The 18,966-nt window shown below is 36.1% G+C and overlaps 1 long non-coding RNA gene and 1 pseudogene across 2 annotated transcripts in view; one reads left to right on the forward strand and one right to left on the reverse strand.

The window, feature by feature from the left end:
- The window catches only part of LOC306661420, a 35,806-nt gene extending 34,040 nt beyond the window's left edge, over window positions 1-1,766 (forward strand). The window contains exon 3 of the long non-coding RNA XR_013763871.1: window positions 1,209-1,766. This is a non-coding gene — a long non-coding RNA (uncharacterized lncRNA). The remainder of the gene's footprint in view (window positions 1-1,208) is intronic.
- Window positions 1,767-16,351: 14,585 nt separating this feature from the next.
- Window positions 16,352-18,567, reverse strand: LOC306661481 (histone-binding protein RBBP4-like; annotated as a pseudogene). The gene has a single exon. The product of its transcript is annotated as a histone-binding protein RBBP4-like (transcript).
- Between the last annotated feature and the right edge of the window lie 399 nt (window positions 18,568-18,966).

Consider the following 18,966-nt stretch of genomic DNA (forward strand, 5'->3'; position numbering starts at 1 on the left):
TGTTTTCCCTGATAAGTGAATGATGATACATAATGGGGGTGAGGGGGTGGAGGGGTAAGAGAAGAATGGAGGAAGTTTAGATTATGAAGAGGGAAATGAAAGGGGGAGATGGTGGGGGTATGAGAGATGGTAGAATGAGACAGACATCATTACTCTATGTACATGTATGATTATATGAATGGTATGAATCTACATCGTGTACAACCATAGAAGCGAAAAGTCATACCCCATTTGTATACAATGAATCAAAATGCAGTCCATAAAAATAAAAAAAAAATTTAAAAAAAGAACATAAAGGTAGTGATAATGTTGGCTTAATTGCATGTGCCATCTGAGATTTGATGTTGCTACTAAGACTTTTCTTAGTGTCATATAAGTGTAGTGCTCATGCAATGAACTCATTCACTTAGCAAATACTTTTTGAAGGATATCTAAGAGCCAAGAATTTAGGACAGATCTGCCAGAGCTATCAGCCTAGAAGCAGAGTACAAAATCAACAGGGAATTAAATACAGTATGCCAAGGATGGTGGCAGTGAAGATAAGTGGATCAGGGGAGGTACAGGAGACATTTAACCAGACCAGAGAATGTTGCTCTAGGAGAGGACACTATACCTGGAGTACACAGGGAGTTCAAGGTGGGGAGTGGAGAAGAATTAATACAGAAAGGTCAAGAAGGTCCAGGTCACTGATGTCCTTGAAAGCAATGTTAACAGACAGGCTTTTAAGTGATTGCTCAAACTTCCATTTCTAGTATACATTTTCATCAGGTGTCTAAGGAGATTTTTTTCCTTCATTATATTTTGCCTACAAGTTGGCTATAACTATTGATTGATCAGAAAAAGCATCTTTGATTTGTAAATTTACTGAATTGTATCTTTATTTTCTCTCAGAGATGTGCTCTGCAATAAGCAGGAGGAAGAGGCTTCATGAGTTGCAAATGTTTTTAACCAGAAGAGAGCAGTTCCTAGTCTGGTCCCCACCTGAAAAGGCCTCCGTGTTGCACAGGCTTCATTTAGTTTTGTTTTGCTTCCTTTGTTGCAATATCAAACATTCCTAATTACAACAGCTCGGGTCCACTTCTGTGCGAAATGAGGAAGGGGAAACTTACTTCTACTTTCAATCTAGGTTTATATCAGTAACCTTTCATATTTTTTTTCTTGAAATGAGCGTGCCCTCAAAAACTAATCAAGTTGTCTATTTTTTCTAGATGAGGCAGGAGACTTACATCCCAGCCAGAACTACATAGGCCCAGGCAAGTTGGAGTTCAGCACTGCCAGATGGTTTGCTCAAGGGGAAGAGAAATTAAATGCTCCTAAAGTAAATATCTGATATGGTCATATTAAAAAAAGAACTTTCATCTTTGTCATCAGAGTTTGGAAAATTAAAGACAGTTTAAAGAGTAACCATGTAGTCACTACTTCAAATGCAAGAAGTCTCACCAACAGATAAATATTTTCATTTCCAAGGGTCATTCTTCATTCATTCCATATCTGCATGAATTAAGGAATCTGATTAAACTCTAGACAGACAGGAGTGAGAAAGAGTCTGGTATCATGTTTTATAATCTAGTCAATGAGGAGAGGAATAAATTGTTCCTAATGGTAGCCACAGAATACTTTGGGGGCACATATGTTATGCATTCTGGGGACTCTGGGCATGCTCAGAATAATATTAAGACCTGATGTTATCAGAGCAAGGGTGAGTGCTCCAGTGAATTGCTCTGGAGAATAGAAAAATGACTCTATGTGGATTCCTAGTCTGGTGTGGTCCACAAAATAGGGACAACATTTTGTAACATAAAATTAGCTTTTTAATAATTCAAATTTAGTAACCAATTTTTAGAATAAATCTTTTCATTATGATGTCTCTAAGTCATGAGTCAAAGACTCTTGACTGGGTTCTGATTTGCTCAGGTCCCCAAAACTATTGCATTTATAATTTGGTCCCTAGAAGCACCATATGTGGGAAGGTTCATTTTGCCTGTCTCTCTGTGATGACTTCACATGTCCCAGTCCTGGATTTCAGCTCTACTACTTACTAACATTCTAAAAATACTAAAAACAGGACAAATAGTTGCCTCATTAGGTTGTTAAAGCTTAAGCAGATTATAGTTATGTGTCACTTAACAACAGGGATACAGTCTAAGAAATCTGTCATTGGGTGATTTTTATCTCTGTGTGAGCAACACAGAGGACGAAGGGTGCATAGATTAGTGTACCTACACAGACCTAGATGGTACTACAAAGCTAGGCTATGTGGAAAAGTCCATTGCTTCAAGGCTACAAACCTATATAGAATGTTTCCATATCGAATACCATAGGCAATCATAACATGAAGACAAGTATTTGTATATCAAAACACATCTAAATATAGAAAAGCTACAGGAAAAATACAGTATAAAAGATAAGAATTGGTACACCTGTATAAGGTGATTGCCAAGAATGGAGTTTGGAGAACTAAAAGTTGCAGAAATTTGCCCTGGGTGAGAAAGTGAGTGGCAAGTAAATGACAACATTACTGTGTTGTACTGTAAACTTCATGAACACTTGGGTTGCACTAATTAATATTTTGTCTTTGATAATCCTTTAGTCTTAGTTTACCATAATTTTTTTACTTTGAAAACTTTAAAAGTTTTTTTTTTGTTCTGTTTTGTTTTGATTTGTGATACTGGGGTTGAACCCAGGGGTACTCTACCACTGAGATACAGCTCACAGCCATTTTTTTTTTTTTTTTAATTTTGAGACAGGATCTCACTGAGTTGCTGAGGTTGGACTCAATCTTACCATCCTCCTGTCTCAGCCTCCAGAGTAGGTGGGATTATAGGAATATGCCACCCTGCCTAGTGAATTTTAATTTAAAAAATTTTTGACTTTTATAATAACACTTAGCTTAAAACACAAATAAATGATACAACTGTACAAAAGTGTTTTCCTTTCTTCATGTCCATATTTTTATGCTTTATTTCTATTTTATAAATTATTAATTTTTTACTTTTAAACTTCTTTTGTTAAAAACTAAGAAACAAGGGCTGAGGGTGTGTGGCTTAGTGGTAGAGCACATGCTTAACACAGATGAGATCCTGGGTTCCATCCCGAGTACCCAGGAAACCACACAAAATTAAGAGACAGAAATCAAGATGGTGGCTTAGAGAAAAGAACCATCTTACAGCAATCCCTCAGCATTGGACCCACAAAGCAAGAGGAGAATTTCTCAGCAAGGTGGCAGTTCATGTTACAGATGTCAAAGTAGGCTCTGGACATTTATCTTTATACATCAGTTACTGACAGTAGCACTACTTCTAACTCCTCCCTCTAATAGGGACTGGAAAGTGGCTGGGATACTCCAAGATTACAGAGTAGAGCCCTTGCTGCTGAGAAATTCTTACAACTTAGCCAAACAGAAATGAATCTCACCCCACACAAAATCTAACCTCACCTGAGCCTAAACATTAACTTCAACTCATAGAAGTGGGGAGACAAAATCCCCAAAACAAAAACCAGGCTCCAAGGAGGAACAAACAGAGGGGAACTTCAGGTCCCCATTCCTTGACATCTCACATACATCAGAAACAGAGAAAATCCAGAATGAAAACAAAACTACACAATTAAGCACACACATACAAAAGAGGAAGGAGAGTTCACTTCAACTGATGCACAAGTCTAGGACTTCTGAAAACAGGAGGAAACAGGCACACAAATCTCCTCCCAAAACTCAACCCTTCAACAAAGGATGCCATAGATACAGAAGTGTATGGGATTGCAGGAAAGATTATAAAAAATGTTCAACAAACTAAAAGACATCTAAGGAATGAATTAAGAGAGCAAATGCAGCAGGTAAAAGACCACTTCAATAAGGAAATAGAAATAGTAAAAAAGAAACCAATCAGAATGGAAATGAAAGACACAATGAATCAAATTAAAAATTCAGTTGAAGCATCACCAACAGATTAGATTGCAGAGAAAAGAGAACTTCAGCCCTTGAAGATAGAACCTCAGGCCTTGAAGACAGGATATATGAATTTGAGTATATGGAATACAATAAAGGGGAAAATAATAGAATGTGATCAGAATGCACAAGAAATCTGGGACAACCTTAAGAGACTAAACCTGAGAATCACTGGGATAGAAGAGAATATGGAGATACAAGCTAAAGGTATTAAGAACAATTTCAGTGATATTGTCACAGAAAAAATTTCCCATCTCAGAAATGAGGTAGACATACACATAAATGAGGCATATAGAACCCAAAATAGACCTGACCAAAAGAGAAGTTCTCCAAGACACATCATAATCAAAATGCCTAACATAGAAAATAAGGAAAAAATATTAAAAACTGCAAGGGAGACACATTAGGTCAAAATTAGAGGCAAACCAATAAGATTTACTTCTGGTTTCTCAACACAGACACTAAAATTAAGGAGATTCTGGAATGAGATATCCCAAGCTCTAAAAACAAAACAAAAACAAACAAACAAACCCCTGCCAATTAAGATTGCTATACCTAGCAAAAAACTTTTTCATATTTGATGGGGAAATTAAAACTTTCCATGACAAAGATAAACTAGAAGAATAGAAGACAACTAAGCCAGCACTACAAAGACTCCACACACTGCACACAGAGGAACTCAAAAACAAAATGCAAAACTCTCAAATAAGTGAAGATCAATAGAAGACTAATCAGCTAAATGAGAACCAAGACAGAATTTAAATGAGAACCAAGACAGAATTAAACATAAAAAAACTCCACATGGCAGTAAACCACAAACATATCTATAATAACACTGAATATAAATGATCTCAATTCTCCAATTAAAAAACATGGACTAGAAGAATGGATCAAAAAACAAGATCCAACTATGTGGGGTTTACAAGAGACTCAGCTGAAAGGCAAATACAGAGGCTGAAGGTAAAAGGATGAAAAAAAATTATTCCAGGTAAATGAAAATTGAAAGCAAGCAAGGGTAGCTGTCCTCTTATCTGACAAAGCTGGTTTCAAGCAAAAATTAATCAGAAGAAACAAATGAAGCCATTACATCCTGGCAAAGGGAACAATCCATCAAGAAGACATAATAATACTGAATATATATGCCCCAAATGTCAATGAACCAAATGACATTAAAAAAACACTCCTTGACATTAAGTCCCAGACAGATACCAATACATTAATAGGGGGTGATTTCCACATACCTTTATCACTAATGGACAGGTCATCAAAGCATACAATCAATAAAGACATATCCAACCTAAATAATACTTTAAGTAAAATGGACTTAATAGACATTTACAAAATATTTCATCCCACAACTGCTGAATTCACTTTCTTCTCAGCAGGTCATGGAACCTTTTCCAAAATAGACCATATTCTAGTTTACAATACCAGTCTTAGCAAATAGAAAAAAAGATGATAAAATACCATGCATTCTATTGGGTTATAGTGGAATGAAACAAGAAATAAACAGCAAGAAAAATAATAGAAATCACATAAACACATGAAAATTAAAAAATACTCTTTTTACTTGTTTTTTTTTTTATTTATACAGACTGCATTTTGATTCATTGTACATAAATGGGATACAACTTTTCATTTCTATGGTTGTGCATGATGTAGATTCATACCATTCATGTAATCATACATGTACCTTGTCTTATTCCACCATCTTTCATACCCCTACCCCTTCCCCTCTCTCATTTCCCTCTACATAATCTAAAGTCCCTCCATTCTTCTCTTACCCCCCTACCCTCCCACGCCCATTAGGTATCATCACGCACTTATCATGGAAAACATTCAGCCTTTGGTTTGGGGGGCTTGGCTTTATTACTTAGCATGATATTCTCCAATTCCATTCATTTAGTTGCAAATGCCATAATTTTTTCTTCTTTATGGCTGAATAATATTCCTCTTTTAAATTAAGAACAGATCAAAGGAGAAATGAGAGAAGAAATCAAGAAATTCACAGAAGCAAATGAAAACAAAGATACAATGTATCAAAATCTTTGAGAAAGAATGAAAGCAGTAGTGAAAGGAAAACTTATTGCTTTGAGTTGAAAAGATGGGGGGATCCCAAATAAATAAGCTTTTGGTCCACTGCAAAGTCTTAGAAAAAATGAAGAAAAAAAAATGACTCCAACGTCAGTAGAAAACAAGCAATAATAGGAATCAGAGTTGAAATTAATAAAATTGAAAATAAAAAAGAACAATACACAAGATCAATGCAACAAAGAGTTGGTTCTTCAAAGAGGCATATAAGATGGATAAACCTTTAGCCAAACTAATGAAAAGAAAGAGAGAAAAGACCCAAATCAACATGATTAGAGATGAAAAAGGATATATTATCAGACATGTCAGAAATCCAAAGGATCATCGGGAACCATTTTGAAAATTAATATTCAAATAAACTACAAAATCTAGAAGACATTGACAGATTTCTAGACACAAATGACTCATCCAAACTGAAACAGGAAAATATAGAAAAACTAAACAGACCAATATCAAGTAATGTAAGTGAAACAGCAATTAAAAACTACTAACAAAGAAAAGCCCAGGACCTATGCTGTTGAGGACGTGGAGAAATAGTAACACTCTCACTCTTACATTGTTGGTGAGACTGCAGACTAGTACAATCACTCTGGAAAGCAGTGTGGAGGTTGCTCAAAAACTAGAAATGGAACCACCATATGACTCAGCTATTCTACCCCTCGATGTTTATCCAAAAGATCTAAAATTAGCATCTACAACAATAGAACTACTACAATGTTTATAGCAGCATAAATCACAATTGCCAAATTATGTAATCAATCCAGATGCCTGTCATAAATGAGTGAGTTAAAAAATGTGATATATATACACAATGGAATTTTACTCAGTCATAAAGAAGAATACAGTTATTGAATTTGCCAGTACATGGATGGAAATGGAGAAAATCATGCTATGTGAAATAAGCCAGACTCAAAAAGTCCAGGATCAAGTGTTTCTCTCATGTGTGGAAGCTATAGTAAAATAAGCAAAAGTGGGTTTGAGTTGTGTCTCAGCGATGGAGCGCTCGCCTCGCACGTGAGAGGCACCACATAAAAATAAATAAGTAAAATAAAGGTGTTGTGTCCAACTAAAATTTAAAAAAAAGAATGTCCTCATCATTCTACTTCTGAGAATTTATACAAAAGAAATAAAAGCATTTATTCAAAAAATAAGCAAAAGTTAGCAGTGGAGGAGGAGATCAGCTATCATAAAAATATAGGGAAGATGAGTAGAGTGGAAGTAGGAGAGCTAGAAAGAGGGAGGAAGGAAGAGAAAGGGAAAGAAATATGGAATAAATCCAACAGACTAGATAAGATATACCGAAGGGGATCTCACTTTTATGTATATGGAGGAGAAAAAGAAATGTAAGAGAGTAGAGGAGGGAGCATAGGGGAAGGAGGAGGGAAGGAAAAGGTGGGAATGGATTTTGAAATGGAATTCCGTGCATGTATGATTTTGTTGAAATGAACCCGATTACTATGAACAATTATGATGCTCAAATAAAATAAAAAAGTAAGAAAAACTCAAATACAAAACACACACATTAGCCCAGGCCTGCACTTGATCAGGATTGTCAGTGTAACCATCTTCCACCTCCACATCCTGTTCCACTGGAAGGTCTTCAGGGGCAATAACACACTTGGAACTCTCTACTTTGGGAATATCTCCTGAAGGACCTGCCTGAGACTGTTTTACAGTTAACTTTTAAAAAAAAGTAAGTAGAAGGAGTGCACACTAGAATACTGATAAGAAGTATTATAAATACATAAGACAGTACCACAGTTATTTTTACTATCAAGTATTACGTAGTGTACATAATTGTTTGTGTTATGCTTTTATACAACTGGCAGCACAGTAGGTTTGTTTACCATTATCAGTACAAATATATGAATAATGTTTTTATTATTATTATTATTATTATTATTTTCTGTAGAATGGGGATTGGACCCAGGGGCTCTCTACCACTGAGCTATATCCCAGCCCTTTTTATTTTTTATTTTGAGACAGGGTCTCACTAAATTGCTCAGGCTGGCTTTGAACTTGTGACCCTCCAGGCTCTGCCTCCTGAATCACTGGGATTATTAGGTATTCATCAACTACCTAATATCGAAAAAATATTAGGAATTTTCATGCTCCATTATAATCTTATTGGACCATTTGTAAATGTGGTCTGACATTGACCAAAATGTCATTATGCAGTGCAAGGCTGTATTTGTTTAAAATGTCTTGCATAAACTAGGGTCCATATGTGCTCAATGATTTTTGTCTCCCTTCAATTCCAATTGCTCATCCCCCCTTATATCTCTGACATAGTCATCTAAACTGTGCCAAGAAATCCTTATTGTCTGACAGAATTATTGCCAAAGCATGAGGGAGGTGGCTTTAAATGCTACCTAGGGTGTTTCCCTCACATCCTCAGACAAAATACAAAGAAATATCTTACCAGAGATGCAAGGTCTCTATCTTAGGGTTAGCACTCTACTTCTAAGCTCTGGTATCTCTTTGTTCTTTCTGCTATAGCAAGTGCTCTAGGCATCCAGATCTCAGTCTTTTAAGGAATTTTAACCTCTCTTTGGGATTGTTTATAGACAGTTTGTGTGTGTGTGTGTGTGTGTGTGTGTGTGTGTGTGTATGTAGAAAACATAACAATAATAAAAAAAAGGTTTAGCTTTTGTTGCCAGCAGAATTTCTCCTGCCTCTTTCATCTTTATTTCTCTTATTCTTGCCAGAGCTTTACTGTGGACATATAGTGAAGCATTTTTGTATTGTAATGATCCTCTTTGACTTGTTTTTTTAGTATTCTTTTTAGCCTTCCATCTAGAGACCTTGCTATACCATTTTTAAAGGTGCTAATTATTTCATTGAAAAAAATCCACTCTAGAGGGTTTCTACCAATTCATTATTTAAAAAAAAAATTTAACAGAGATTTGTATTTCATTTGTACTGACCTATTGGATAAATATATCCCCTGTCATTCTTTTCTGTTTATCTACATCTCAGAAAAATACAGTAATTCTGTGATGCATTACTTCTTTCTTTTAAGCAACATGATTTCACTTTAAAGGACCCTTTACCATTTATAATATTATTTCTTATAGAAAAAGTTCAATGTTTTTTGTTTACCTGTCAATTGTTCAACGATTGGATTGAGTCAGAAGAAAACCATCAACAGGCGACTGGAATAGCTGAGTATTTTTTCTATTCTGTTCCATTCTATCTCCCCTTTAAACTTTGCATGTTGGCATTTCTCATCAGAATCTGCAAGGAGAGAGGCTAATCCCACATTTTTATCACTGTCTTCCTTCTAGGTGGTGGGCAGTCATAAATATTTACTAAGTGAGAAATGAAGAAAAGAATTGGTATATAGAGAAGATGATTCTTGACTTGCCAACATATCAGGAGTTTTATGCTATTATATGTTACCAAAATTCTCCTTTTATTGCCCCTTTCTTTTGGGATTGATCTTAATGGTTGCCTATATATTATCGTGAGATTTCCCGTTCTTTTACTCTAGTTTGACTCTGATTTTGAGGATGTCCTATAACTAATACTGTACTGATTTACAATAAGAAATACAACTGCCACTTAGATTAGAATACACGTTACCCTGTATGGTTCACTTCTTTCCTGTTATGATAACAAATACAATTACCTTTTGGTACATGAAAGAATTGGTTATAGGATCCCCTGTGGATACCAAAATCTGTGGATACCTAAGATGCTTATACACAATGGCAGAGTATTTGTGTATAACCTATGCACATCCTCCTGTATACTTTAAATCATTTTTACATTACTTATAATACCTAATTCAATGTAAATACAATAAAAATAGTTGTTATACTGTCTTGTTTAGGGAACAGCAAGAAAACTAAGTCAGTATAGCATATTCAGCACAAATGTATTTTTTCTGAATATTTCTGATCCATGGTTGATCCAATGGATGCAGAACACGTGGATTTGGAGAACTGGCTACATAGTAATAATAATTAAAATTTATTATGAAAATTACAATGACGTCAACTTGTAGTTACTAGCTGCTTGGTGAACATGAAATCAGAAAAATAATTAGTCAATTTAGATGATTAGAAATCACAAGCTACCCATCATTTTCTTGCACTAATCACAAATTCAAAATTTTCTTTTTCCTAATTGTCAGCTCCAATACCACTTCCTTTCCTTAGCTCTCACTTGAATGTGCTACAGACACATAGCACCCCCAATCATAAAACTGGACTTGTTCCTTGTCTCCCTTTGCCACCCCCAGCCTTTCTCCACCTCTGGTGGTCCTTGGCTTGGTGCATGGTGCCGCCATCACTGGGTTATAAGTTTTCAGCACTGCTTTGTGTCCTCTCATCAAGTCAGTATCTAAGTTCAAACCGTCTGTGATCAAAACTCTCAAATTCATCGACTCTTTTCCAATCCTATCACCATTGCCCCTTTCAGACTCTAACATCTCTCTCCTGGATTCCTTTAGTAGCCTTCAGACACACCTTCTTTTTTTTTCTTTTTCAATTTTGTCCTTTCAGTCTTTTCCCCCACCTTATAGGAATAACCATTGTCAGAGACAGGGATTTGATCTTCTCACATCACTGTCTTAGCAAAACTCTACGGTAGCTAATCTGTCGTTCTTCAGGAAAGGCCAACATGACCCCTAACGTGACTCAGAATGCCCTTCCTGATGTGCCATGGCTCACCTTCCTGACTCCTACCCCTTTTCCAATCACTCTGAACTTCAGCTACCAGATCTACATTCCAGATCAGAGACTTTGTTATGCTATCTCTTAATACCACTGTTGGCAGTCACCCCCCAGCTGTCATCCCTTTTCAGAACTGCCTGTATTCAACGACATTCATGTGGAGTTATAAAGACCTGGTCCGGGACTCAGTCATCTCAGGACAGCTCCAAAATGCCATCTCAGCTTTCCAGCAGGGATTGATAGAGGCCTCCCATGAGACTGCCTCGCAGCCTAGCTTTTCTCTCTGTTCAACCTTGCTTCCTTTTCTTTTCTTTCATACTACCTCATAAACAGCACATAACTAAAAGCAAGAATGTATGTGCCTAATAAACCTCCTGCACACTAATCTCTGTCTCAAAATCTGCCTCCTGGAGAACCCAACTCGAAATAACTTTCTGGTTTGTATTTCTGGCTCTAGCCATTCTAAATATTGTTGAGTTTTTAGAATGTCCATCTTTCTTTCATCTTCAGACTTGTGCCAGGAACTTAGGAACATAGGAACATTTTATATTCCTTTTTAAAAAGGTCTCCTTTTCATGCATTCTTATAGTAACCTGTACTTATTCCATTGCAACACTGATTACTCAGCCCTATAACATTCCTAGATTATAAATTCTGTTAACTTTTGTTCCTCCAGTGCTTTGCACATAACACATTCTCAATAAACAATTATAAGATTCATTTGTTCATTCATTCACTCGTCTTGGTAATAGGATAGTTTTGCCAGATGATTCAAAATCCAATGATGACATACTCTCATGTCTTTTTCTACCAAAATTTATATTAATGAATGAATTCCTAGATGAGCATTCCTCAAGTTTGTCTATTGCTGTTTTTCCATTTTCATGGTTCAATATCCTTTAGATGAATACATTTGTTCTTCAGATATATGCTATTTTATTTTACCAAAATTCTCCTTTTCTTGTTCCTTTCTTTTGGACTTGAATTAAACAGTTGCCTATATTTAATCATTAAATATCGTGTCATCAGGCTTGGTACAGTTGTCTCTCTGCTAGTGACTTCAACTTATTATTTTTGGTCTTATCTGCTTTTTAAATTTTGTTCTTCAAATTTCTCAAGTTCCTATGGAGGTTGGGAGCTGCCCTCTGTAGTTCCCAGGTTCTTGCTGCCAATGACAACATGACTAGGGTGGAGGGAACAATGTCTTTTTTTTTTTTTTTTTTGCTGTGAGTTTCATGTTCATTGTTTGTTGTGAAGTAAAGTAAATACATTTTCCCCACTGTTGGTAGCAACTTATGTTGCTTTTTTAGCAGGATAGTTGCTATCACTTGGGGAAAACAACAACAACAACAACAACACTAATTCAGGGAAAAGTTGACATAATAATAAGACACAAAAACACTCTTCCCAAAGTTACTCAACATGTGAGAAACAATACCTCTTCAATGTCTGAAAAATACCTGAATCCTCTTGAAAAACACTGTCCATCCCATTCACAGCTCAGTAAGTGTGCTACAGTTGGACTCCAGAGCTCACCACTGTGCTGAATTGTTCTCAGGGGGGCTCATCTCTGTTACCCAATCTCAAGGGCACTTTTCAGTCCTTCCTGCTCTTGATGTTACCGGTAAACACTCCCCTTTCCAGTGCTTGTCTCCATTCTCTCCTTTGCCTCCTTCCACCCCTTATTAAACCTCCAAGTCTTCTCTCCCTCTTTCACCCCTTCATTCCTGGGTTCCCTCTGTTCCATCCTTCATATGCACAGTGATTCTATAAACATTTTTAGAAGAACTTTCCCTTTCTTCCATCACAGCAATTTTGTTATATTTTTTCATAATTGTGTGAATATCCATATCGCTAGGCTGTGAGTAACTTCAGGGAAGAGATTGGACTTTTAGGCCCCCCCTCACACAGAGCAGAGCCCACACCCAGTAGATCCAAGTAGTTGTTGACCCAGAAACTAAATACCCAGGAAGAGCGAGTTGTTATAGTACAAGTTTGTCTTCTTATTAATCTAAAAATTTCTCTAAACTAATTAAACTATCAAAAATTTAAATATTCTGGAAAGAAGTATGCTTCTAATAATAGGTTTAATTAAACTATCCACTTATGATAATAGAAAATAGAAGGCCAAATGTTTTCCCTGATAAGTGGATGATGATATATAATGGGAGTGGGGGGGTGGGGGGTGAGAGAAGAATGGAGGAACTTTAGATTATGTAGAGGGAAATGAGAGGGAGGGGCTATGAAAAATGGTGGAATGAGACAGACATCATTACCCATGTACATGTATGATTACACAAATGGTGTGAATCTACATCGTGTACAATCATAGAAATGAAATGATGTATCCCATTTGTGTACAATGAATCAAAATGCAGTCTGTAAAAAATTGAAAAAGTACTAAAAAAGAAAATACACCTGAATTTTCCAGAAACTCTAGTAACAGTGGCAAAAGATGATTGATAGGTATATGTTCATTTAGAAAGTAAGCATATATCTGCCTTTATTTTATAACTACATTTGATAGGGATAAGGAACTATGTCCTAAAGATATCATTTAGTTTAATAAGCCAATCTCAGGGAAGGAAATTGAGGCAAAAACAGGGAAACCATTAAGAGAAGGAAATTGAGAGGAAATGGGGTCTCATTTCCTTAAAAAGTACTCTGTGAGCACCACACCACCCTCTTTTGGAGGTGGTCCATGCGTATGCTGTCAGTTAAAAGTAAAAAGGTGGGCTTGGGTGGGACTCTAGAAACTTTCCTGGGACTTCCAAAAATACTAGAGGGTAGAAGGGGCAGGCTATTCTCTTTTCTGAGAGGAACCATCGTCTCCCTTGAGGGTATCCTCTTTTCCCCTTTCCTATTCTTCTAATAAATTCAAGACTGCTACTCTGAAAAAGAAAAGACTATCATTTAATATTGACTAGTTAAAACGATGTTTCTCAAAATGTTACTTTTTCCCTATAAAGGAATATAATAAATATTTCACCATTAATCTTATTCTTAATGTTTTACCAGTAAAGATTGAAAACCATGACTAATAATTTTATTTTATTTAATCAAAGAAATATCTCCTGATCACCTATAATGTGTCCAGAAACATCAAAGCAATGCACTATTTTGGGTGAAATAAGGATTTATTTCAGCACCAGTCTGTTTCTGATACTCTCAATCTTTACGTCCACTTTAGAAATTTTTAACTGGAGCATAAGATTGACACATAATTATGGAAGCCTTCTTTCCCAAGGAAACCAAGCATGAAGACTGCAGATACTCTGTGGTTCTAATCTCAGAGTGACTCATATTTGACTTTAATGAGAGATTATTTAAATTGATACAGGGAAAATATCATACAAGTGCAGTTATCATTTTCATCTCTAGCTCAGAAACAAGTTGCTCTCAGCATATATGAGGTGCAGATGATAAAAGGTAAGTACTGGATCTGTGTTTAGATAGCTTCACTCTGGTTTAATGAAACTCACCTAACAAAGACAAAATGATGGAAAAAGGCTGGGAGTCTGAGAATCTGCTGTCATCCAGTTCTGTTCTGCCTCTTAGGGATGACTTTGAGGAGATCATTTTTACTCCTCTAATCTTCCTTTTCCATTCATTCATTTATTTATTCATGTTAACTTTTTTAAATGGCTACTCTGTGCCCGGGACTGTTTTGGACAGTGAGAATAGAATGAAACCCAAGATGTCTTCATGGAATTTTCAGTCATCAGGGAAGTATTTCTGAGAATCAGGCTCTGTTACCTGGGTTATTGTTAGTAGGAAATGTAGACTTTTGAACTATAGTCTATGTCCGGTGGGTCCATGAGAATTCAGTTTGAATTTTTTTTAATGCCATAACATAATTTTTTTTGTACTTTTTGGCATACATTAATGTTAATGTCATTTTCAAAATACATTGTCTAATATTAAAGATTATATAATGTTCTTTACATTATTATTATTTTTTTCCTGATGCTGGGGGTCCAACTCAGGGTCTTGCACACGTTAGGCAAGTGCTCTACCACGGAGATACATGCTTATTTTTTACTATGATATAGTACATATTTTCTATGGAAAACTTAATAATACAGGAAAGTATAAATACCATGAAAATTACTTCTATCACTGAACAAGAACCATACTTACATGAGGATGTGTTATATCTTTTTAATAGTTTATTTTGTGTATATTCTTTCTTGTTGTTTTGGATCAAAATTCTGGAATCTCATGACATGCTTTTTTCTCACATATTATGAATAATTTATTATTACCTCAAAAATTTGCATATAAATTGCAAAGACTGTTAATTTATTAAGTGATTTTCAAGAGTTAATTTAATGTTTTATTTTATTATTTTAAGCACTAATGAACATAAGTTTGATCACTTTTATTATGAGCTAAGTTAGAGAAAGAATATGGATAATAATATAATGAATAATAAACAATGAACTTTAGGGAAAACGTTATAGATCCAATTGGAGCTTCCAATATATTTTTCCTAGATGCATTTTTACTTTCCTCTCACCTAACTACTAGCTAGGATTAGGTAGATATTATTCCCATGTATAATTTTTATATTTTACTGCATACATATATTCCCCTAAAGTGTATGTAACCTTGAAAATTTTATAGTTTTAGAGTGTTGGTATTATGCTGTATGTATCTCATTATAACTTTTTAAAAGCCCTGTTTTATACATCTTATTACATAATTGTGGTGGCATATAGAGTTCCAGTTCAATTTCTTTCACAGATAATGAAAGTCCATTTTATGAATATATGCAATTTCAACATTGATTGACCTATAAATGGTTTGTGTTTTCATTGTAAGAAAATAAATGATGCATTGAACATTCTTTTACAAATCTCCTATGCACATTATGAGAACTTCTCCAAGAATATCAGAGTAAAAGTATCAGGTCATGGGATACATATATCTCCAACTTTACTAGATATTGCCAAAGTGATTTTTCTGATTTATGCTTTTATCAGTACAGTAAACGTAGTAGTATAATTGCTTTACATCCCAGTTAATAATTGATATCATCAAACTTTAACTTTGAGGTTAATTTGAGGGGTGTGGAATGATACCTCACTTTGTTTTAGTTTATTTCCTTGATTACAAGAGGAGTTGAGCATCTTTTGACAGGTTTATTAGACAATCAATATTTCTTCTTCTGTAAATTACCTTTTATTTCTTTTGCTCATATGGAAACTTATGCTCTTTTCCTTTATGATTTGTGATAGTTCTCTTTATATATTCTCCTATTAATTTTTCATTTCTTGTATGCATTGCAAACTCTTTTTCCAGTCTGTGGTCATCTTTTAACCTTGTTGATGGAATCTTTTGTTTACCTAGTTCTAACTTTTTTTTTTTTTTAATGTAGAAAGGCAATTTATTCCATTATACGCACTTACACAGGCCTGCTGTTTGAAACAGGTCACCCAAAATGCAGATGGTATCAAACTAGTAGTCGAGGACCAACTCCTAAAAATAAAAGCAACTCATATCAAGGATTAATTTAATTTTAAAACATACGAGCTATCAATTCACTCTTCTCAACTTGACAGTATACCTGTGGTACAACTGTCAGGTAAAAACATACATCTTTACAGGTTGGTGGTCCCAAGTTTAAAAAAAAAAGCACAAAAACCATTTCACAGAAAGGAAAGGAATAATATGAAAAGAGCTTAAGAAATACACTAACAAGCAAAAATATATGGGGAAGGAGGTATAAGGTCATCCCCCCCCCCCCCCCCCTTTAGGTGTCAACATGGCGCTGGCCGAGCTTCTCTTCCTGATTTTACTCCTCATAACTTCTTCCCGCTGGCAAACTCGCACCCAATCTGCACTGGACACCCCGCCCAGACCCCTAGCAACAAGGCTCACCCAATCAGCCATCGCCCCGCCCCCCAGTAACAAGGCTCTTCCAATCAACTCTCACCCCGTTTCATGCCCCAACCAATTAGCCTCTTCCTGGCCCTATATAAGTGTGTGCATTTTTAAAATAAAATGGAACTTCTCCGGTGATTAGCTTTGGACTGTGGTTCTGTGCGCTTCTTTCAGGAGGAACGTGTAGTTTTGACTTAACTGTAGAAATCAAGAGGAGACTGGTCTACGTAGGAAAATGTGCATCCCGGAAAGTCAGGTGTGAAGATTTTTAGAGTAGGAATCTACATGACTTGAATTTCCCGTAATTCCTGAATTAAAATGACATCTTGATGTATTTATACTTCATGACTCAGACACTGACCTCACTTGGCTCTATTCCTTACTCGCTCTTTTACTTAAATGAGTCTGAAAAACTTGGGGATATAGCTTAAGAAGAAAAATAACCACACATAATATTCCCCTTTCTGTAGCTACTTTAGACCTGGGTTTGTTACTAGAAAACTCCTGAAGAAAATTTAAATAAGTCTGGCTTTGCTGAATAAAGTACCCCAGTTAATATTTAGAAAATATTTAGCCACTGTTTGGGCTAATAGCAATTGTTGGTGGCAGCTATAATAGAGGGATAGTTTAACAAAGTCTGTGTCTCAAAACCAGTGCTAAATCAATCTCAGGGTTGAGTCTAAAATCACAAGTGCAGACATCTAGGATCCTTGTCCTTCAGGATCCACACTTCCTTCAGGATCTTCATCATTATAGATGTTCTCTGCCATCTGCCACACTTGCATGATATTGTCTTCTGATACAGAACAAATCACCCAAAGTTCATTGGGATTCTAGGAGAAATCAGATATCTTGGCAGTGTGACCATCATGTATAACTCTGGTGGGTCATTTTCTACATCTTCTGGGGATTGTTCTCCAATTTTACTTAAATCCCAGACATTCAATCTGCGATCAGTACCACTAGAAGCAAAAATAGTCTCATTGTGAGATGACCACTGAACCTGGAATAGTTCATCCTTATGTGATTCAAAGCAATGCAACTTAAGTTTCAGATTTCTCAGATCCCACAGGGCAACAGTCTTGTCAGCTGATTCTGTGGCAAGTATAAACTCACTATAAGGGTTGAAAGAGAAGCAGTTCACTTCAGCATTGTGAGCATCTACTGAGTGGTTTGATTTGCAAGCATTGTTTGAAGGAGTATCCCAAATCATAAGTTTCTGATCATCAGCAACTGACCCAAATAGAGACTCTTTGAGCAGATGCCAGGAAACATCGTCTTCTATTGCTGTATACCCTGTAAAGATAGTCTTCACATCAACCACTTTCCTTCCTTTGGGACGGCACTGATATCCCATAGGCAGATGGCATGGTCATCTGAAGCACTAAATAAGTGTCTACTGAGATTTGGGTTCCAAGAAAGCCCATACCCTTCCTTCTGATGTCCACGGAGACGCAAGTCTGAGTTGCACTCTCCAGAAGGGTCTGGTTTAGAAGGATGTTTCATATAGTCAAAAGCAAGAACATCACTAGATGGAGTCTTTGTTGCAATGGTGCAAGGTTTCTTGGGCATATAATGGGCCCTATTTACTTCTCCTTCATTACTGATCTTGATTTCTATTTCAATTTTCCTACTAGCTGAGCCCAAACCTCCAAATTCTCCTTTCTCACTGTCATAGTGTGATGCAACAAACAGAGCATCATCATTACGGAGCTGTACGCTGCTATCACAAGGTGGTTTTGCTCATCTGATATGTGTGTCCCCAGGATAAGTCAATGAATGCTGAAATCTTTTCCTTCTGGTCTGGTTATATCTGGAAGCCACTGTACTATTAGGCTGGGCCACTCCAGAGCATGGGTCATCACAAATCATAAAGAAAAGGGGTGTTCTTTTTCCATATTTGTACTCCTCATTGATCACACGTTCTTCCACTGTGTTGTCAAAGGCTGCTTCCTTGTTGGCCATGGAGGCGGAAGAGCTGGGGCTATCCTGGGGTCTGGTGTTGTGGGAGGGGCAGGGAGCCTGCCTAGTTCTAACATTCAATGTCTCTGTATTTGAAAGTCTTTTTCTTTATGAGGTATGATTTTGGTCTTGTGTTTCCCTACCTTGAGATCAGAAAGAGAGTATCATTTTCATACAAAATGCTCAATCGATGTGGAATTTATTTTTGAATATGATATAAGGTATAATATGATTTAATGCTTTTCCCACAATCAACGGTATCAGATTCATTTATCCAGTTATCCTTTTTCTTCTCATTGATGCAAAGTGCAACACTTCTGTATGTTTAAGGGCGTGTTTCTAATCTCCCTATATCCTTTTATTAGTCATTTTGTGTAGCTGTGTCAATAATATACTGATTAA

Source organism: Sciurus vulgaris (assembly GCF_902686455.1).
Source record: "Sciurus vulgaris genome assembly, chromosome: 5".
NCBI lineage: Eukaryota > Metazoa > Chordata > Mammalia > Rodentia > Sciuridae > Sciurus > Sciurus vulgaris.